This window comes from Globicephala melas, chromosome 1, assembly GCF_963455315.2.
Source record: "Globicephala melas chromosome 1, mGloMel1.2, whole genome shotgun sequence".
Taxonomy (NCBI): Eukaryota; Metazoa; Chordata; class Mammalia; order Artiodactyla; family Delphinidae; genus Globicephala; species Globicephala melas.
In genome coordinates, this window is record NC_083314.1 from 98953461 (window position 1) to 98977204 (window position 23744).

Genomic DNA, 23744 nt, shown 5'->3' on the forward strand with positions numbered 1-23744 from the left:
GCACATCTGTTTTGACGTATACTAAGACTTGCTGCCTCATGATGTCAAGGCAGACTTCATTTAGGCTGTATAGTCAGACCGCCCAGTCCTTCAGTCCTAGCTTGACCACAACCTAGCTGTGTGATAAGTAAACTCTCTAAGCCTCAATTTATTTATCACTAATAATAATAACAGCAGCAATAATAGTATATTCCCCAAATGGCTGTTGGGAGGGTTCCATGAAATAGTCTACGTAGAGGGTTTATCAAAGCTCCTAGAATACAGTATGGCATCAGTAAAAGTTCGCTATAATTATGATTATTATTATTTGGCTTTTAGCTGTAAGTTCTTAACATACCTTAAAAAAGAGAAAAATATTAGGAAAAGATTTTTTTTGTACTTGCCATTAAACATGCACCAAAATAGTAATCCTAGAAAAATTAGAAATTTGTTGGATTTTCCTACATTTATCTTACAGTTTAGAATTGCTTTTTATTTTGTTTTTTATATATAGAAGATGGAGAACAGTATCATCTTCTCATTACATAGGGTCTTCCAAGGTTTTAAGTAAGTCCTGTTCCTGTCTTCTCGCACAACCTAGGAATTTATGACTCAGCGTAGTTTACAAGAAGTGAGTGGGGATGGGGAAGGGGGACAGAGGTGAGAAACACGCTTTTGCCTTGTCTGAAATTCCTTTTCCTACCTTAGGAGATTTCTACTTGAGTATGAGTTGACTCATCAGCTCCAGAAACACCTCCTGCACAAAGCCTTGCCTGACTTCTTCCATGCTGCCCCTGCATTTTTACCCTAAAACCATTTACGCATCTGGACATTTGTTTTAATCCCCCTGCATTGCTCCTCCTCATTAGACTAAGCTTCTAGAAGGCAGATCTTCTTCATCTTTTGTATCTGGCATGTTCAGATGCTCAATAAATGTTTGTTGAATTTGTTTTAATTAGAAGAAAAACATCAGATCTCTTCAGAAAGATACAAATGATGAATGGGTTTAGGTAATCTGTGATATGCTCACAAACACAGAATTTAATAAGCTAGAAATCAAATACTTTCTCTTTCATTTAAATATAATCAGCAGCCATCTTTATAGACTGTTTTCTTTTATACCAGGAACCTTATCTGAGCCTTCAGAGGTTAAATTTTTCCTTTGAGAAAACAGTAATTGTCCCACCCTGCTTTCTTTATGGGCCATCATGGCAATGGACTGCCAGTCACTTAGTTCCTCCATCCTTCCACTGGCATGCATTTTCAAATTCTTTCATCTTCTTAAAGAAATACATACATTTACCACCCCACTTCTATGCCTTTATGACTCTTAATTCTGGGGCCTCCACTTCCTCTGTCTCCTTTTACTGTGTGTTCTTGGTCCCGTATTCTTCCTAATTGAAACACTTCACCCAGATACTATGAATCATCTGATCTCTCTCTTCTTCTAACTCCTTCATTACATGCTTTAAAAACTCTCCAACAGGAATAGAAGTTTTGATGAGTACTAAAATAAGATCCAAATGTGAATTCTTTATTTAATTCTGACTGTAAATATTAAGAGAACATAATATATTAAGATGGGTCAATAACATAGTAAAAATGATGACAAATGTAGAGAAAGTGATGTACTTTTCTGGGTGCCAGGCGAAAGAACACAAGAAACTGAAACCACTGGCAACCTCAAAAGTGTTAATAGTAAGAGTTGTGCTCAGGATACATATGCAACAGTGAAATAAACAACACCCTACAGAAAGTTTTAAAAGGTACAACTGACTGAAAATCCTATTTATTAGTCAGTCTAGAAGGAAGAAAATTAATAGTGAAAAGAACAAACTGATTTTCTGGAAATGTCTCATTTCTTTATGTGTCACTGTACTTTTTTTCTTTTTTCATTATTCTTTTTTTTTTTAAAAAGGGAATTCCTTTATATTTATTTATTTATTTTTGGCTGTGTTGGGTCTTCGTTTCTGTGCAAGGGCTTTCTCTAGTTGCGGCTAGCGGTGGCCACTCTTCATTGCGGTGTGCAGGCCTCTCACTATCGCGGGCTGTCTTGTTGCGGAGCACAGGCTCCAGACGCGCAGGCTCAGTAGTTGTGGCTCACGGGCCTAATTGCTCCGCGGCATGTGGGATCTTCCCAGACCAGGGCTCGAACCCGTGTCCCCTGCATTGGCAGGCAGACTGTCAACCACTGCGCCACCAGGGAAGCCCCTTTTTCATTATTCTTAACAGTTCTTTCCATTTCTTGATAAACTTATGTAATTTAAAGAATTGGTATTTGCTGAGATTTGTGATAACAAGACCTTTCACGTAAGGATTCAAAGTGCTTATCTTAAATCTTAATGAGATGACTTTAATTATATTCTGAACTTTATAAAAAAATTTAAAAAATTATATTATACATAAGGGATAAAAGACTGATCTGGGAAATGTAGTGCTGAGAATACATGGTTACTACAATTTAAAAGAATAAATTCTGAAAGCTGACAGTGCTCGCGTAATTTAACAATAGTTCAGTAAATTGTCCATAATAAATTATTCCTTCCACTTGGAAAATATATAAAAGGTGATGCTGTTACAAAAACCCCACCTAGGATATAAATCTTTATATTGTGTCCATTCATACAAGTATCTGTCTCCCTGATAGATTTTGAAAACCTCAAGGAAGAAAATATGTTTTATTCATCCACAGCACCTAGAATGGTGCTTAAAATATGGAAGATGTTTCAGGCTTCCTCAATTAAAGTCTCATTTGTCAGTTTCTCTATCTCACCGATTCCAACAGCCACAAAATATTTACCTCAGAAGAGAAAGATCTTTTTTTTTTTTTTTTTAATTTTTGGCTGCGTTGGGTCTTCGTTGCTGCATGTGGGCTTTCTCTAGTTGCGGTGAGCAGGGGCTACTCTTCATTGCTGTGTACGGGCTTCTCATTGCGGTGGCTTCTCTTGTTGCGGAGAACTGCCTCTAGGCGCGCAGGCTTCAGTAGTTGTGGTACATGGGTTCAGTAGTTGTGGCTTGTGGGCCCTAGAGCACAGGCTCAGTAGTTGTGGCACACGGGCTTAGTTGCTCTGCAGCATGTGGGATCTTCCCAGACCAGGGCTCAAACCCGTGTCCCTTTCATTGGCAGGCGGACTCTTAGCCACTGTGCCGACAGGGAAGCCCCGAGAAAGATCTTTGAAATCTCACCTTGCTTCACCACTCCCAATTCTGTGCTAAAGGTTATATCCTCTAGGTCAATTGCATTGGCCCCCTCACTTGTCCCAATACTCCTATCTATCTATTGCAGTCTCTCTTCCTCACTGCCCTCAGAGATTCCTTTTTGCATAGAGAGGAGAGAGGAACCTTTTCAAGATAACTATATGCCAAGTACAACGTCAAGCATTTAAAACACATTATCGGGCTTTCCTGGTGGCGCAGTGGTTGAGAGTCCGCCTGCCGATGCAGGGGACGCGGGTTCGTGCCCCGGTCCGGGAGGATCCCACATGCTGCGGAGCGGCTAGGCCCGTGAGCCACGGCCACTGAGCCTGCGCATCCGGAGCCTGTGCTCCGCAACGGGAGAGGCCACAACAGTGAGAGGCCTGTGTATTGCAAAAAGGAAAAAAAAAAAAAACACATTATCTCTAATACAACATGCAGCAGAGTTGTATTACCTTAGTATTTCTAAGTGAGGAAATTAAGGGAGATTAAATAATTGATTCTAGAAAACATGGCTGTTACAGTACCAGAGCTGGCATTTAAACTTCCCTCTTTCTGACACTAGCTATCTCACTCACTTCCTGGTCATGTCATCTTTTTCTTAAAACAAATCACTACTGGAAAAAAGTTTTTACTACTGGCTCTCACTTACAGAATAAAATATAAACTCTTTGATCTGACATACAAAGAAAAAGAAATCCTCTCCAATATGTCTCTGCTTTTTAAGCTTCCTTTACCTCCACTCCTATGGTGTCTTGTAAGCTCCATCAGGTCTGGACTTCTCACAATTCTTCAGACTTCCAGGCCATTCCATGACTCTATGCCTTTGCATGTGCTTACTTCTATCTGGAATGACCTGTCTACTTTCTCGCCTAGTAAGTTCCCATTCAATCTTTAATACTCAACTCATGCAAAAGTCAATTGCTCAGAGGTTTCCTTGACTTTTCCAGGCTGCTAAATTGCTCTATCCTATAGAGCACATGTATATAACAACACATTCCACATCACCTTGTAATCCGTTGGACTGAGATCTTGTGTTTTTGACTCTCTCACTGTGAGATCTTCAAAGCTGTAGGCTGTGTGTTTATTCACATTGGTATCTGTCCTAGTCAGTTTGGGTTGCTATAACAAAAATACCATTGACTGGATGGCTTAAACAACAGAAATTTATTTCTCGCAGTTCTGGAGGCTGGGATGCCCGAGATCCAGGTGCCAGCTGATTCAGTTCCTAGCGAGAGCCATTTTCCTGGTTTGCAGATGGTTTGCCTTCATGCTGTATCCTCACATGATAGAGAGAAATCATCTCTCCCATGTCTCTTCTTATGAAGTCACTAATCTCATTCATGAGAGCTCCACCCTTATATCCTAATTACTTCCCAAAGGCCTTACTTCTAAATACCATCACAATGAGGATTAGGCTTCCACATATAAATGGAATACAAACATTTAGTCCATAGCGGTATCTCTAACACACGGTTTTTAAATCTTTACCGAAGAAGGGTGGAAGGATTAAATGCTGGTATGGAAAAATGAAATTTTCCTGCCCCCTCCTCCTTTTTTATCCCCCGAAAGCAGCTTAGAAACAAGCTTATTGATGAAAGCTCGCTGCTTACATGATTTTCAAAATGTGATTGCTTCAATAGGCATTTAGTAAAATCATTAAGAAGATACTATTAGCAAAGAATGAAAGCTATTAAATCTAAATAAACAATACAACAAAAACAATAGCTAACATTTATTGCTTAATTACCATGTTCTAAGAATTGTCCTATTGCTTTTATGAGCAAGCTCATTTAATCCTCACAACAACCCTATTAAGTGGTTATTACTATTGTGAGCCCCTTTTGAAATTGAGGAAACTGAGACACAGAAAAGTTCCCCATGAATACAGAGTTAGTTAGTAGTACAACTAGGATTTGAACCCAAGTAGTCTGGTTCCAGAGCCAGAACCTCCATACTGCACGAATAAAGAGCCATGAAGAAACAAATGACAGAGAGAGATCTTTTCAGAAAGATGAAATGATCCCTTCTCTGTTTTAATTCTTAGGGGAAAGATTTAAATCGGAAAGACCTATGTACAAATAACCAATAATGCTATTTAAGACTAAACTAAGCCACAGGAAAGTCTATAATGTTTCTATAGCATGTGGTTAAGAAGAGCAAGTAAGACTCAATTATAAGAATTAAACTGAAAGAATATAACAAACACTGATTTATCAAGGAAGCCTCTACAAACGTTATGTTTAACACTGCAGTACAGGATTTAGGGATAAAAAAGAACCATAAAACATGATTCCTGCCCCAAAGAACAAACACTGTTATTGCAAAAGATGTGACTCTCACACACAAAGTAATTAGAGAATAGATAAAATCTTAAATTTTGTGGTACCGAAATAAAAGCAATTATAGAACAACAAATATATGTTAAATAGTCAAGTTATTTATTTTTAAAAGTAATTTTGAAAATTAAACTAGGATTTCTTTTTCTTAAATGCTTTCAAAATCATCCCAACAGAAGTTTTATAAAATAAAATTGCTACCACTGTAAAACTCCATAGAAATTAAGCTTAAGAGACAAAGAACAAAACTGAAACACACAATTCTAGATTGAATTTTTATTAAAAAAAAGAAAAAAAAACAGCAAGCTTTGTTTTAGGGTATGAGTTAAATGGAATAGTATTAGGAAAACTGCCTCAGGAAGTCAGAACACAATATAAATCAGTCAAACTTTCCATACCTTTCTAGTTGCAGGAAATCTTAAAATATCATTCCATTCTGCCTGTGTGTGCAGCAGAGACAAAGTTTCTGAGACATTCAAATATTTTCAAACGTAGAGATTATATGTTTTATCAAATTAAAGTAACAACTTACATTGAACCTCGTTTATAAATGTCAGGAGAGTACATTATAAAAGACATAAGAAGTCTTACCAAAATTGAATGAACGAAGAAAAAGACAAGAAAAGAAAATTAACTAAATAAAGGGAATAAACGAAAACAAGCTCTTTCCTGGCCGCTAGTGTTAAAAGGTTTCAAGCTTGTTCAAATGATAATTAACTACAGAATCAGAACTAAATAGTAGATTTGCCATTGTGCTGCTGGAAATGTAGAGAACAGTGGACTTTAGGGGCCGAAGGACAAGGAGAGAGACTGAGAAAAACAGAGGCAGCCATGAGAATATAAGATAGAGGATACCTTGGCCAAAAATATTCTGGAACTTAGATCTTGAACTATGTGAGAAGTTCAGAGGTGTTCTGGATTAATTATCTGGCCGCCAGATAGTTTGGCATCACGACTTGCTTGATTAGATATCTCAAAGGTCATTGCAGGCATTAGGTCCTCAATCTCTTGAGAAACCTTGCTAAAAAAAATGCAATGTCTTTGAATAGATCTCTAGGAGTTAATCTTATTTCCCACCTTAATTACTAAGGTCTTATATTTGCATATTATTTTATACTTGAACATTCATTATAATTATTCTTAAATTTTTTCATAGGGATATGTTTATCTCCATATATGTGTGTGTTTATTTATAAATATCCCCCAAATAAATTGCTATACCTCCAATTTCTTCCTTCCCTATATCTACTCCCTTGAATCTGGGCTGGTTTTATAACATCTTTGCCTAATAAAATATAGTGAAAGTGATGCTGCATGACTTCCCACACTGGTTCCCAGGATTTGAAGCTTCTGCTTTGGTCTCTTGGAATGCTTGCTCCTTAAGTCGTCATGTGGTTGAAGCCCAAGCCAGACTTGTAGAGTGGCCACATGGAGAAAAAAAAGAGAGAAATGCCCCACCAGTCCCCAGCTGTTGCAGATATCTCAGCCAAGCAACGAGATGTGAGTAAAGAAGCTTTCACTTTTTGTACTTCAACCTCAGCTGTCAACTGACTGCAACTGTTTGAAGGACCCCAACTGATAAGTGCCCAGCTCTGTCTGTTAACAACCAGAAAAGTGAAACATAATAATAAATTGTTGTTTTAACCTACCAAGTTTTGAGGTGGTTTGTTAACACAGCAATAAAATAACTGGAACATGTAATAAGCATCTAAAGACAGATCTAATACTTCTTTATTTCTCTATAGTACTTAGTATAAAATTCAGCACCATCCTGTCATTCTGAAATGTAACTAATTCTAAATATATATCTATCATATATATATATTTTTAATTAATTAATTAATTAATTTTATTTTTGGCTGCATTGGGTCTTCGTTGCTGTGCGCGGGCTTTCTCTAGTTGTGGCAAGAGGGGGCTACTCTTCTTTGCGGTGCGCAGGCTTCTGATTGTGGTGGCTTCTCTTGTTGTGGAGCACAGGCTGTAGGTGTGCAGCCGTCTGTAGTTGTGGCACGTGGGCTCAGTAGTTGTGGCTCGTGGGCCGTAGAGCGCAGGCTCAGTAGTTGTGGCACACAGGCTTAGTTGCTCTGCGGCATGTGGGATCTTCCCAGACCAGGGCTCGAACCCATGTCCCCCGCATTGGCAGGCAGATTCCTAACCACTGTGCCACCAGGGAAGTCCCTCTATCATATATTTAACTGAATAACACCACCATACTCTCTTTACTTCATTGGGCACAAAAATAAGTTGGTATATTTTGTTGAAATTTGTAAGAGCTATAAAATGGTACAATAAGAGTGATATATACATGAATAGAATCCAGAAGTTTATATTAATGAAAAATGGTTATATATTCATTTTAAAAAATAGACTTTATTTTTTAGAGCAGTTTTAGGTTCACAGGAAAATTGAGTGAAAAGTACAGAGCGTTCCCATATACCCCCTGCCCCCACATATACACAGAACTCTCCCCCATCAACATCCCACATCACAATGGTACATTTGTTACAATGGACAAGTCTACACTGACACATCATTATGATCCAAACCCATAGTTTACATTACAATCACTCTTGGAGCTGTACATTCTATGGGTTTGGGCAAATGTATAATGACATGTATTCACCATTAAAGTATCATACATTGCCCTAAAAATCCTCTGTGCTCCACCTATACGTCTCTGCCTCCCTTCTATCCCTTGGAAACAACTGATCTTTTTACTGTCTCCATAATTTTGCCTTCTCCAGAATGTCATATAGTTGGAATCATACAATATGCAGACTTTTCGAATTGGCTTCTCTTACTTAGTAATATGCATTTAAGGTACTTCCATGTCTTTAAGTGGCTTGATTATATATTCTTTTTGAAAAAATACTCTGTCATATTTCCTTATCCCTCATTCATCCTTTTTTTTTCTTGATGTGGACCATTTTTAAAGTCTTTATTGAATTTGTTACAATATTGCTTCTGCTTTATGTTTTGGTTTTTTGGACCCAAGACATGTGGGATCTTAGCTCCCTGACCAGGGATCGAACCCACACCCCCTGCATTGGAAGGTGAAGTCTTAACCACTGGACCACCAGGGAAGTCCCAGAACCCTATACTCTTAAAGTTCACAAAACACTTCCTAGTCACAAAATCCAGAGCTATTTCTGCAACACTGAATACTGTTACCACCATCTCCTTAAACTCTTTCCTATGGCTTTGTGAGACTGTTCCTTTTCTTCTCCTCTAGCTTTCTCTGCTCGCTCCTTCCTACAGACTCTTCAAGGGTAGGTATTCCTCAAAAGGCTGTCCTTGGCCTTCTCTGTACTCTGTAATACCATCTCAGCATCTTCTTCTCACACCCATATTATCTTCTATCTAAAATGTCTAAGCATAATCTTGGATAATCTCTCTTGCTTCTTACATTCAGCCAGTTCCCAAAACCTGTCAATTCTCACCCCACAATCCCCCTCTCACTCCGCCCATTACATCTTGCAATTGTCCCATCTTTCTGTTTCTTTGGTCTCTTTCCTAGTTGAGGAACTCATTAACTCCTCTTTAAATAATGGTAATAGAGTTGTAGCCAATATATCTCTGCATTAAGCCTATTTCCTTAGTCCATTCTATTCAGTCCTGCTACATTAATTTTCCTGGACCGCCTTGCTCATTAATGTCTACTTCAATGTCATTTGAAATAGAAATGGATATATATTATTTCAGGAGTAAAATGCTGGAATAATTACTGATGATTGTGAAAACTGTTATTTTTATACACAATTATTAATAACTTGTAAATGGATGCAAATAGTTAAGTATTTATTTTAATTAATTAATTAATTATTTGGAGGTTGGGGCTGTGTTGGTTCTTTGTTGCTGTGCGCCGGCTCTCTCCAGCTGCGATGAGCAGGGGCTACGCTTCGTTGCAGTGTGCGGGCCTCTCATTGCCGTGGCTTCTCTTGTTGCAGAGCACAGGCTCTAGCCAAGCAGGCTTCAGTAGTTGTGGCACATGGGCTCAGTAGTTGTAGTGCACGGGCGTAGTTGCTCCATGGCATGTGGGATCTTCCAGTGTACCCTGCATTGGCAGGCAGACTCTCAACCACTGCGCCACCAGGGAAGCCCAAAAACTAGTTAAGTTTTTAAATTGACATAACATAAAATTTATCAGATGAAATAAAATGACAACATGTTCAATAAATTGAATATCAGGAGAGAGTGACTTAGATGACACAAAGAAGAATATTGTATCTTATTTGAGCCAACAAATACTTATAAAATTACAAATTAAAATAAAAGGCAGAATTATAGATGTTATATTATATCATAATTCTAATCTTTTTAATAGTGCTTGTGTACTGGCATTCTAACTTTAATAAAATTTTTGTTATTTTGTTCAATTTGAGTGTTTTCTGAAAAGGCCCTGTTTCATATTATTCATATCTTGAGAGTTTCCTTGATAAAGCAGAATTTTAGTCCCTCAAAATTTCATCAAGGGACTGCCCTAGTGGAGCAGTGGAAGAAAGCCCGCGGCAGCTAGAGAAAGCCTACGTATAGCAACGAAGACCCAATGCAGCTAAAAATAAATAAATAAATGAATTAATGAATAAATAAATAAATAAAGTTATATTAAAAAACTTCCTCAAAATATAGAAAAAGCTACAAACTCATGTACAATGTACCTGTTATCTTTGAGCCAAAATAAAGCATGTATAAAGAAAAGTTGAAAGAATTAGAAAAACATCAAGTATTCAAAATACATTTAAAAAGTTTTTAAGAATATTACTATTTTGAGATTGACTACATGGAGGTTGCAAATTTAAATTAAAATCTTGCCCCCAAATTGTCTTTTCTATAGTTGACAATGAAGAATATTAGAGATTCTTTTCTAACTACAAATCCTGGGTAAAAAAAATCCCTTCTAGACAATATATCAATGAAAACCTTACTTTCTTATTTGTGTTTTGCCTTACACAAAAAGATTAATGTAGAGGGCAGACAGCAGAAGCGAGAAGAACTACAGTCCTGCAGCCTGTGGAACAAAAACCACATTCACAGAAAGATAGACAAGATGAAAAGGCAGAGGGCTATGCACCAGATGAAGGAACAAGACAAAACCCCAGAAAAACAACTAAATGAAGTGGAGATAGGCAACCTTCCAGAAAAAGCATTCAGAATAATGATAGTGAAGATGATCCAGGACCTTGGAAAAAGAATGGAGGCAAAGATCAAGAAGATGCAAGAAACATTTAACAAAGACCTAGAATAATTAAAGAACAAACAAACAGAGATGAACAATACAATAACTGAAGTGAAAATTACACTAGAAGGAATCAATAGCAGACTAACTGAGGCAGAAGAATGGATAAGTGATCTGGAAGACAGAATGGGGGAATTCACTGCTGTGGAACAGAATAAAGAAAGAAGAATGAAAAGAAATGAAGACAGCCTAAGAGACCTCTGGGACAACATTAAACGCAACAACATTCACATTATAGGGGTCCCAGTAGGAGAAGAGAGAGAAAAAGGACCAGAGAAAATATTTGAAGAAATTATAGTCAAAAACTTCCCTAACATGGGAAAGGAAATAGCCACCCAAGTCCAGGAAGCACAGAGAGTCCCATACAGGGTAAACCCAAGGAGAAACATGCCGAGACACATTGTAATCAAATTGGCAAAAATTAAAGACAAAGAAAAATTATTGAGAGCACAAGGGGAAAATGACAAATAACAGTCAAGGGAACTCCCATAAGGTTAACAGCTGATTTCTCAGCAGAAACTCTACAAGCCAGAAGGGAGTGGCATGATATACTTAAAGTGATGAAAGGGAAGAACCTACAACCAAGATTATTCTACCCAGCAAGGATCTCATTCAGATTCAATGGAGAAATCAAAAGCTTTACAGACAAGCAAAAGCTAAGAGAATTCAGCACCACCAAACCAGCTCTACAACAAACGCTAAAGGAACTTTGCTAAGTGGGAAACACAAGAGAAGAAAAGGACCTACAAAAACAAACCCAAAACAATTAAGAAAATGGTCATAGGAACATACATATTGATAATTACCTTAAATGTGAATGGATTAAATGCTCCAACCAAAGGAGACAGGCTTGCTGAATGGATACAAAAACAAGACCTATATATATGCTGTGTACAAGAGACCCACATCAGACCTACGGATACATTCAGACTGAAAGTGAGGGGATGGAAAAATATATTCCATGCAAATGGAAATCAAAAGAAAGCTGGAGTAGCAATACTCATATCAGGTAAAATAGACTTTAAAATAAAGAATGTTACAAGAGACAAGGAAGGACACTACATAATGATCAAGGGATCAATACAAGAAGAAGATATAACAATTATAAATATATATGCGCCCAACATAGGAGCACCTCAATACATAAGGCAACTGCTAAGAGCTATAAAGAGGAAATCGACAGTAACACAGTAACAGTGGGGGACTTTAACACCTCACTTACACCAATGGACAGATCATCCAAAATGAAAATAAATAAGGAAACAGAAGCTTTAAATGACACAATAGACCAGATAAATTTAATTGATATTTATAGGACATTCCATCCAAAAACAGTGGATTACACTTTCTTCTCAAGTGTGCATGGAACATTCTCCAGGATAGATCACATCTTGGGTCACAAATCAAGCTTCAGTAAATTTAAGAAAATTGAAATCATATCAAGCATCTTTTCTGACCACAACACTATGAGAATAGAAATGAATTACAGGGAAAACAACATAAAAAACACAAACACATGGAGGCTAAACAATATGTTACTAAATAACCAGAGATCAAGAAGAAATCAAGGAGGAAATCAAAAATACCTAGAGACAAATGACAATGAAAACACGACGATCCAAAGCCTATGGGATGCAACAAAAGAAGTTCTAAGAGGGAAGTTTATAGCTATACAAGCCTACCTCAAGAAACAAGAAAAATCTCAAATAAACAATCTAAACTTACACCTAAAGGAAATAGAGAAAGAAGAACAAACAAAACCCAAAGTTAGCAGAAGGAAAGAAATCATCAAGATCAGAGCAGAAATAAATGAAATAGAAACAAAGAAAACAATAGCAAAGATCAATTAAACTAAAAGCTGGTTCTTTGAGAAGATAAACAAAATTGATAAACCATTAGCCAGACTCATCAAGAAAAAAGGGAGAGGATTCAAATAAAATTAGAAATTAAAAAAGGAGAAGTTACAACAGACACCACAGAAATACAAAGGATCATGAGAGATTACTACAAGCAACTCTATGACAATAAAATGGACAACCTGGAAGAAATGGACAAATTCTTAGAAAAGTATAACCTTCCAAGGCTGAACCAGGAAGAAATAGAAAATATGAACAGACCAATCACAAGTAATGAAATTGAAACTGTGATTAAAAATCTTCCAACAAGCAAGAGTCCAGGACCAGATGGCTTCACAGGTGAATTCTATCATTTAGAGAAGAGCTAACACCCATCCTTCTCAAACTCTTCCAAAAAATTGCAGAGGAAGGAACAGTCCCAAACTCATTCTATGAGGCCACCCTGATACCAAAACCAGAAAAAGATACTACAAAAAAAGAAAATTACAGACCAATATCACTGATGGAAAATAGATGCAAAAATCCTCAACAAAATACTAGCAAACAGAATCCAACAACACATTAAAAGGATCATACACCATGATCAAGTAGGATTTACCCCAGGGATGCAAGGATTCTTCCATATACACAAATCAATCAATGTGATACACCATATTAACAAATTGAAGAATAAAAACCATATGATCATCTCAATAGATGCAGAAAAAGCTTTTGACAAAATTCAACACCCGTTTATGATAAGACTCTCCAGAAAGGGGGCATAGAGGGAACCTACCTCAACATAATAAATGCCATATACGACAAAAGAAAAAATGATTAATGATAATCTTTGATGTGCTGCTTCAGCTTCTTGCACCTCAGCATTTTTTTTTTTTTTTTTTTTGCGGTACGCGGGCCTCTCACTATTGTGGCTTCTCCCCTTGTGGAGCACAGGCTCCGGACGCGCAGGCTCAGCGGCCATGACTCACGGGCCCAGTCACTCCGAGGCATGTGGGATCTTCCCGGACCGGGGCACGAACCCATGTCCCCTGCATCGACAGGCAGACTCTCAACCACTGCGCCACCAGGGAAGCCCACACCTCAGCATTTTGAAATGAAGAAACAAGTAGCAATAATTTTTAATAGACAGCATCGTGGATCAAGGATGAATTCAATCACATATTGTATTGGGAATATAGCCAATATTTTATAATAACTTTAAATGGAGTATAATCTATAAAAATTTTGAATCACTATGTTGTACACTTAAAACTAGTATAATATTGTAAATCAACTATACCTCAGTTAAAAAAAAAAGGTAGAGTGACCAGACACCCCAATTTGTCCGTGACAATCCAGATTTATGCCTGTGGTCCCAGTATAATGTTGGTGGAAATCCCCTTTCAGTATTAAAAGTTTCCTAGTTTAGATAATAAATTATATATTCACCTTACCTAAGAGACATGTTAATCAAATGAACTGTATTGGCATAGTTGGGATATTGATCAAAAATTAACCAACTGTAATAATACACTTGAATGTAGAAAAAAAAATCAAACAAAAAAGGATGAATTCAATTTTGCTTTACTTGCCTGCTGAGAGATTTCTGGGTCTCAGTCAACTAATAACAGTGAATTTGACTGAACCAATACTAATAGCATAAAAAACTAGTAAAGAAAATTATCATGCAGTTGTCATCAACATTGAAACAAACATGGCTGTTATCTATTTGGCATCATACTTTCCCATTTATGATCTGTGAATCTCAGAGGAGAAACTGAGAACTATTGTTCCCAGAATCCCCTTCCCTAGATGGTTCTGGTTAGAGTCTGCCAGCTACAGGCACTTATGTGACGTTGGAATGGGGAGGAACAGAAGCTACTACTTTCCCAGGGTAGTGACAGATAGGCTGAGAGTAGACATGAAGTTCACAGTAGCTTCTGGATGAGTTCCTGGCAAATTACCTTCTTTGATCCCGTAGACAATTGAGATGGCTAGTGGTGGCTGCTGGAGAATTATTTGATTTGGTGTTGCAAGCTTATACAGTTTGTAGGAGCTTCCTGGAGATTCTTGAGAAAAACAGAGGCTTCCAAGAAAGTTCTCAGAGCCAACCACCTTGTCAATGCAAACTGAGATTATTGGACCAACTTCCCTGATCTTTAATTTCCCAACTCTTCCAATGATTGTGGAAGCCTCTCATTCCCTTAGTAAGGCCCTTCATATTTAGTGTACATAGAATACCTCTGTTTTTCTATATGTACTTTGTTTAATACAACGTGGAGGTTACTATGTATTGTCCACACTGTTTTGATAGAGTGTTCAAAAATTACTGTGTATTGTAATATAGTAATAGAATTATTAGCCAAAGCCAGCAAAGCATATTACATATGAGAGCTTTTTAAGCTACCCTATCATGTACTTACACAATGTGTTAAGACAAGATGGAGTAGGAGCTGTAACTTTTAAAAAGAATGTTTAAACAAAGTCTTAAAAACTTTTCAGATAAAAATATTAACATAACAGGCCTTATAAAACTAAATATTGGCTGCTTTCAGAAAAAGTAACACATATGCTGAAATCTCCTAAAGAAATAAAACTGATATGTCTCAAGAACACAAATGTTTCTTAGATAATAGGTGCTAAATATTCTCCATTCTACTGTGGATGTAAACTTTTTAACCTTCTTGATTTGTATTGTAAAGTGCTTTCTAGACAGCTTCTAACAACCCATACTCCTACTAGCACTGTTTGAGAATGTCCATTTCACTGTATCCTTGCCTACATTATGATCATTTTTTCAACATTTGAACTAGTAAGACTGATATAACATTTGAAAGAAAGTTGTTTCCCTTGGCCTTTGAGTCACTGGCATTCTACGTATAAGAAAACACAAATCTAAAAACTAGGAAACATAATATTATTCTTGGTTCTGTCGTGGATTTTTGAATCTGGCCAAATATTTATGTTTTCTGTTAAAAAAAAAGAGATTAAAAAAAGGACTGTTGGCTCTCACTCTTCTTTCTCAAAATAGTAACATATAAAAAATAAGAACAGAGCACTGACAAGGTGGTACCACCGGTGCAGGTCTCTCCGCTCATGAAGCTTGGCCGCTACTCCGCCCTGCTCCTCAGTGTGGCCTACAGAGAGAGCCAAGCGCTGCAATTACCTGAAACCCAGGCAGAAGAGGAGAGGAGGATAGCAGCTGAGGAGGAGAAGAAGCAGGATGAGCTGAAATGCATTGCGAGAACTGGCAGGGGCTGGAGAGGACGGCATATTAAAGTGAGCCTGCATTTCTCCGGAGCAATGTGGATGAGTAAAGCTTTCTGTGCTGTATGAAAGTCGATAAAGTTAAATATGCTAAATTGATAGTGAATATTGATTTGCTTATGTCTTGGTTCAACATTTGTTGAGACCCATTAGATGCCAGCAGGTATAAGGAATCGGGACTAACTCCAGAGACCTCACCCGCTGGTGGGGGACGCAGCCTAGCAATCAGGCGACAGTGCGGCGCCATGTGCCTTTATCCAAACCATTTGGGCCACAAGTGTTTCAGAAGCAGCACTATTTGTGGATTTTTAGAAAGGTAAGACAATACATGTTACCTGTAACATGTAACACCTCCCGATAGAGCCTGAGGCAGCCTCCTATGCGCGAATACAGCAACATTTCTGTCGTAAAACAACGTTATAAATAGCCTCATGTCCGTTCTGGTCAGATTTTGCTGCCAATAAGTTTTGGCACCCGTTATAAAATAAACTTTTGGTTTTCAGAGCTTTTTGGATTTTGGAATTGCAGATAAAGGACTGTGGACTTGAAAAATGATGTCACATTCTAGGAGAGAGGTAAGAACAGAGTACTATGGAAATGTATGGGTATGGTACCCAACCCAGACTGGCAGGGGGCAGGAAGGTGAGTGGAGAGAAAATTGAGGTTGGCTCATAGGTGCCAACAAAATGCAAATGTTTTATTGTATTATAGTTCCAGGGAGATTAGAGAGAAGTTGAGGAAGTTGAGGATTGTCTGATGATGAACTCTGACAGACTGTTTTTGAGTTTTCTTACTTTATTGTTGTGTTACAAAGTTAACAATGAAAATATTATTGTCTGGTCTATTCAATTTCCTTACTGATAGAATAAAAAATATTGCAAACAACATGGGAAATAGCAGTACTTCATTTAAACACTCAGCTATTTCTTGCACGTCTATGCTAGAGTTCAAGGTTTTTGTACTTTCTCACACTGTTCTCTCTCTGGTCTCTGGCCTCAGACAGGCTGTATGCTACACCACCATACAGAAATGGTTATCTCACTCTCATGCCTGAAAACCTTTAAGAGCTCCCCACTGCAGGGGAAAAAAATTCTATATTGCTGTCTCTCTCTCTCAATATATGCTGTAGAGACCAGGAATGGGTCATCAACTTACAAACAAACTTGAGTAGCAGCACAAATACAAGGAAGCTTCATGAGGATGGCAAGCTTGGACAGGAGGAGCAAATAGGACAAATGCCAAGCTCAGGAGAGATGTATGAAGCAACACGAGACAGGCCAGTCAAGAACTTAACGCCGAAGATCCTTCTTGGAACTGAAGTGTATGGAAAGCAGATCTAGAACTAGAATCCCTTTAACATGGGCCTAGAATATCTCAACGTGTGAAATGTTTACAAGTGAAGAGTCACTCTAAAGTTTGTTTTGCTTAATATTGTTAAGATTCTGCTTTTCCCAGCTTACTTGCACAAATTATTTGCACTACTTTTCAAGGCAGCCTTTCCTAAGTAAATGCAAATTCAGGACCTGATCAAGTTATACATTAGTCAATCAAAAGTATCCATTGGGAATCTATTAAAAAAGTGACCAGCACACGAGAGAAATCTTGAAGGTAGTCATTAGAAAATAGAACCAGGGGGCTTCTCTGGTGGTTCAGTGGTTGAGAGTCCGCCTGCTGATGCAGGGGACACGGGTTCGTGCCCCGATCCGGGAAGATCCCACATGCCGCGGAGCGGCTGGGCCCGTGAGCCATGGCCGCTGAGCCTGCGCATCCGGAGCCTGTGCTCCGCAATGGGAGAGGCCACAACAGTGAGAGGCCCGCGTAACGCAAAAAAAAAAAAAAAACAGAAAATAGAATCAGGGAAATTTGAACCAATATGGTTTTACTATATTGTCTTATCATCTTATTGGATATAAAAAATATTTTTTAAAATCCTAGAAAACTATCAAATAGCTCAATAAGTAGACTACCTTTAAAATATTTAAAAGCTTAAGGGCATTCCTTAGTTTCCACATGGCAACGTATTTACAAATACAAAGTACAAAACATCAGCTATTCATTTTGCCTAGCTGGGACAAAGGGCACTGAATATCAAAGCTTCAAAAATGGTCATTTGAATTGTATTATGACTATGCAAACCAGAGGAGCTTGGCTAAATATGAAAAATGCAAAATGCTTTTCATTTCTTGTTCCTTTACTCAAACTCTAAGATGAAGGCAAGGATAGAAAGAAAGGTATCTAATGTCTCTTTCCCATTTCCTTTTCATATACCCTAAAATATGGTAGACCCTAATTCTGCTAGAGTAATACCTCCCATCTCTGGATACAATATTTACCTAATTGGGAATTTATTTCAGTGACAATTAAAAAACAATCTATTCCATATGGAACCTAATTTTCCTGAAATAAGGTTGACATAAACCTTTGATTGTGAGTATACTGGGGAGGTAGGGGGTAAGGAGGAATTAAATTCCTTCTTTGTGCAAACATAGGATTGCACTCCCTGAAATAATCTTATAATATTTGAAGACTGGTATAGCCCTGCAAGATAGGTTTTAAAGATTAGGGAAATAAGCTCAGAGATGGAACTACTAGTCCACATGGAAGACACAGTTCATAGAAGGCCCAGTCAAAAACAGAATTCAGACCCTCGACTCCATGCACAGTATGCTTTTATATCATACATGGTAGGAAATGTATTTTCTCAAATGTATTCATGCATTCCCTCATGCATTCATTCAAACAAATATGTATTAAGTAGTGATTTAGTTTTTATTTAGTAGCACCTACTGAATGTCAGACACCGCACAGGAGATATAGCAGTAAACAAGTCATATGATAATCCCTGACCTTATAGATTACATTTAGGCGAAGACAGAAAATAAACAAGAGAAATAAGTAAAATATATAATAACTTCATTGGTGGAAGTACTACGAAGAAAAATAAAGCAAGAAGGGAGCCAAGGTACAAAGCAAAGTGAGACTGTAAGTTTAAATAGCTTGGTTAGAATAGCCACACTGGCAATGGCATTTGAACAAAGACTTAAAGGAGATGAGAGACTGGACATGTGGATATCCACCAGAAGAGCATTTTGGGAAGGGAAACAAGGGCAGAAGCCCTGAGTTGAGAGTGTGTTTAGCATATTCAAGGAAAAGCAAGGAGAGCCGTGGCTGGAGCAAGGGGCAAGGCAGATAGTATAGGAGGTTAGACCACATTGTGTAGGACTTGTCTGGTTTTCATTCTAGGTGAGGTTGGAAGCCAGGGGAAAGTTTTCTTGTTTTTTTGCTTTTTTTTTTTTTTAAGTTGAATCTTTTGTGGTTATACATCATTTCATAGTGGAGGGTTTTTTTAAATTTTATTTATTTATTTTTGGCTGCGTTGGGTCTTCATTGCTGAGTGCAAGCTTTCTCTAGCGGTGAGTGGGGGCTACTCTTCATTGCAGTGCGTGGGCTTCTCATTGTGGAGGCTTCTCTTGTTGAGGAGCACAGGCTCTAGGTGTGCAGGCTTCAGTAATTGCACCACGCGGGCCCTAGAGTGCACGGGCTTCTGTAGTTGCAGCACTTGGGCTCAGTAGTTGTGGCGCACGGGCTCTAGGGCGTGTGGGCTTCAGTAGTTGTGGCGTGTGGGCTCAGTAGTTGTGACACACGGACTTAGCTGCTCTGTGGCATGTGAGATCTTCCCGGACCAGGGATTGAACCTGTGTCCCCTGCATTGGCAGGCAGATTCTTAACCACTGCACCGCCAGGGAAGGGATCAGTAGCTTATATGTGATATTCAAGCTCAAAGACTGAATAAGGTCACCAGGGGAGCAATTATGAATAGAGAAGAGGCCAGAGGACTGAGCTCAGAAGAAGTCCAATGTTTAGAGATTAGAAAAATGAGACAGAGCAGTCAGTGGAATGCAAAATTAACTATTTCAAATGCTGCTGCTTGCTTAACTGAAATAAGGATTGAAAACTGGCCACTGCATTTAGCAATGTGAATATCATTGGTCATCTGATCAAGTGCAGTGTCAGTGGAATTCTGGTTTGCCTGAGAGGAGTGGGTTCAGGAGTGAGGGGCAGGGGAAAGGAGTGGGAGATGGCCAAGTGTCAGTTCCTATGCATTTGCCTTGATATTTCTACATGGTTGTTAAGTATAAAAAGTGTTCTAGAAACTATAACAATAACTTTTATTGAATGCCCTTTATATTATAGGCCCTGAGCTATGCACTTTATACATTTAAAAAAGAATAATTCCTTGCAACAAAATGTAGTTTACAAATGAGCGAAGTGATGATTAAAGAGGTTAAGTAACTTTCCCAAGGTCCCATGTTTGGTAAGCAGCAGAGTTGGAATTTGAATTTAGGTCTGTTTGACTCCAACCCTTCATCCTTAATCTCTGTGTTATGTTGCCTTTAAATATTACATAGCCATGTTACATAGCCAATTAACTATTAAAAAGCCACACAAAACTGATTCTTTCCTGGGGTTAAATACTAACTTGGAAGAAAGAATCCAGAAAGGTAAAGGAAGCTCCTCTCTCCTTGTTGGTTAAGGTATTCTTAGTCTCTGGCAGGCATACCAGGCAGAACTGAACAGGGTTGTACATCATTTCAGCTGTCAGCCAACTCCCAGCAGGTCACTATATATGGAGCCCTCTTCAATATAACACGGCTTGATAAACCAATTTTAGCAATATGGTTAAATTCAAGTAACAACTTCCATTGGAAACAATTCAGCCCTACGGCCATTAATGAAAAAGGAGAACGTGGGATGTCTATAAGCCCAATAAGCCAAATATAAAAAAAGAAAGTAGTTTGTTTTCTTATCTGATTGTCTATTTGTATGAAAAACAATGATATACCTCAGCAGAGGAGGGTTTCTGGTAAACCGGGAAGGACAAATCTCATAATACCCTGTAGGCCCACTCCCTGTCTACACCCTCCATTCCATTTCGACTGGTATTTTAATTTACTCTCAGACTCAGCTATTGAACCTCCTGGCTTGGGCCCAGTGGCATAAGAGGAAGTTAACATCAAACAGAATTGTCATGGAACTCCACAAGGCTATTAAGAGAAATGTCTGAGTATCATAATTGTCTCCTGTTCCAAAAGCCTGAGTTTTATAATTCTGTTATATCTTGGCCCAAAATGAAAGAAAGAAAAATGTTAAAGTATCAAATAGACGTTTGTTAGAAACTAGTAAAGAAAATTATATCAGCTAGCTTTGTATTTTTTTGTGTGGTATTAGGGGAAAAAAACCCCACTGCAGTTCAATATGATAATCACGTATTAAGACAAGAAAAACAGAAGAAGGCTTCCCTGGTGGCACAGTGGTTAAGAATATGCCTGCCAATGCAGGGGACACAGGTCGAGCCGTGATCCGGGAAGATACCACATGCCACGGAGCAACTAAGCCTGTGCGCCACAACTACTGAGCCTGAGCTCTAGAGCCCGTGAGCCACAACTACTGAAGCCCGCACACCTAGATCCCATGCTCCACAAAAAGAAAAGCCACCGCAATGAGAAGCCCGCGCACTGCAACAAAGAGTAGTCCCTGCTCGTCGCAACTAGAGAAAGCCCGCACACAGCAGCGGAGACCCAATACAGCCAAAAATAAATAAACAAAATAAATATTTATTAAAAAAAACAAAGAAAAGAAAAACAGAAGAGCTAGTGAAAACATTTGGGGAGTTCTGAAAAGTTTACAATACATTACATTACATTTTGTTTACCTTTTAATTGCTACACTGTCATGAAAGTGTTTCCCTGACTTACCTGGACGCTCCAGCATATACAGAGCTGGGCAGGAATTTTTTCATACTTCTTTGCCAGCCAGAGGACATTTGGATGAATCAAGACCTCCCCTCTGGCTAATGGTCAGCAGTCTTCCAAAATATGTTTACATTTTAACAACAATCTGGTAGCTTCTGAGGTCTTCAGAAAGGATAAAATGCAACCTGTTAGGACTCGGGGAGGAGGGAGAGGAAACCTTGAAATATAAAGATTCATCATATTTATAAGTTACCGATTTCACAGTTTAATGTGAGAAAAGGCAAAATGCAACTATTATGATTTAGTTAAAATAACAGATTACATTTACGCTTAGCTGAGGCGGTTCAGGAAAATGTGCACAGAGCCCTCTGACATAAGACTTCCTCTTACTCCAACGTCCTCGCTACCCACCCCCACCCCCCGCCCCGCGCTCTAAAGCAAGACACCCGCTGACCTCATTTGTTTCCAAAATGGCTATTTTTTAAAAAATGAAACTGTTTCTCATTGAAAACTTTTTACTATATAGCTACATAATAAAAACTCAACCATCAGCGTACATAAAATATATACACGCAGTGAATTTAACTTAAGAAAATTTCCCAAAATATTCATATAGGTTGTTTGGGACTAGACAGACAAAACAATAGCTAATTGGATTTTTCCCTTTCACCTAATTGTTTTTGGTCTTGGAAAGACATAGGCAGAGCTTGGCTGAACACCAGTCATTTATTTTCTATAGCTACAAAGAATTCACCTTGCCCAGAGTGTACTAGAATAAAGTTCAAATTGACATTAGAAATAATGTTACTAGTGATAGCATTTTAGCTGGAGAAAAAACTTTCTGGGATTCTACAAAATTGTCTATAGAAAAAGAAGAACTGAAAAATGGGATGAAATGGAGTTTGTCAGAAACATAGCACATAGGTTGAAAGAAGATCATGGACACAAACTTATATAAAACGAGAATATGAAACTACTTATAATAAATGAAAGAGAAGAAAAGACATGGCCATACCTGAATTAAGATCTCTACTTCTTGATGTCATATATTTAAATCAAATCTCACACTTAAATATGCTAGAGGACTAAATAACTGGTTGGCTTCTGCTTTGCTCTAAACCGAAGACAGTGTACAGTAGTTGGGGAAAAGCTTGTAATTACTGTTTCTTTTCTTTATAGAATACAGCTCATTTCTTTTCACTTCTCAGGAAAAAAGGTACCAGATTTTTTAGGACTTTTTCCTCCTCACCTCATCCCTAGACCCAGTTTAAGCCTTAATCCTCATCCCTTCAAAGAGTACAGCATTTCAATTCATTTCAAAGCACTGGATTGGTGCTGATGAGAGTAGGACCAAAATAAAACAGAGATTAGCTATGCTGAGAAATGTCCATTGTAAGTTCTGCAAGAACAGTGAACCAACCAGCCAGCATATATTGAAGTTGCTTACCGCTGTTTACAGGAAATTGTACAAAGCACGGTACTGGAACAGAAGGGAATGGGGCATATGTCATAGACTTTGAAGATGGAGAAAAAATTTCTGTGTAAAATAAATTAAGGATCCTCCAAAGAAAATAAAAATTAATACATTAAAATATACATGCTTCACACATACACACAAACTGAGCAAATAAAAAAACTCCCTAAAAGATCCCACATGCCGCGGAGCGGCTGGGCCGGTGAACCGTGGCCGCTGGGCCTGCGCGTCCGGAGCCTGTGCTCCGCAGCGGGAGGGGCCACAGCGGTGAGAGGGCAGCGTATCGCCAAAAAAAAAAAAAAAAAAACTCTCTAAAACCTAATTTGAAAATACTATAAAACCTTATTTTGGCAGTTACAGTGTTCCATTCCTCTAAAAGAGTGATAAGAAGTTTTATGCCTATGACAGCAAAGACAATTAATTGTTCCAAAGATCTGACCACTAAACAGTTTTTAAAAATATGAAAATAATTACATCAGTGTATGGACTCTGGAAAATTTCTTCTCTGGTAATAAGGTCAGATAGACATTTCCTGTTTCACATTTCTAGTACACTTTGTTTTTTATACAATAATAGTATGAAACAATAGTTTGGCATGAGTTCAATGCATACTAAGAAATGCCCTGGCCCTTAAAGGCTAGGATGAGTCAGCCTCAAATGGCAAAA

General features: G+C 38.2%; 1 long non-coding RNA gene across 1 annotated transcript; it reads right to left on the minus strand.

Annotated features, from left to right (window-relative positions):
• Positions 1-7997: 7997 nt before the first annotated feature.
• Positions 7998-22982, minus strand: LOC138842849 (uncharacterized). The gene is made up of 3 exons (XR_011377786.1): positions 22620-22982; positions 21608-21798; positions 7998-9594 (listed from the first exon to the last, which is right to left on the minus strand). It is a non-coding gene; the product is annotated as an uncharacterized lncRNA (long non-coding RNA).
• Between the last annotated feature and the right edge of the window lie 762 nt (positions 22983-23744).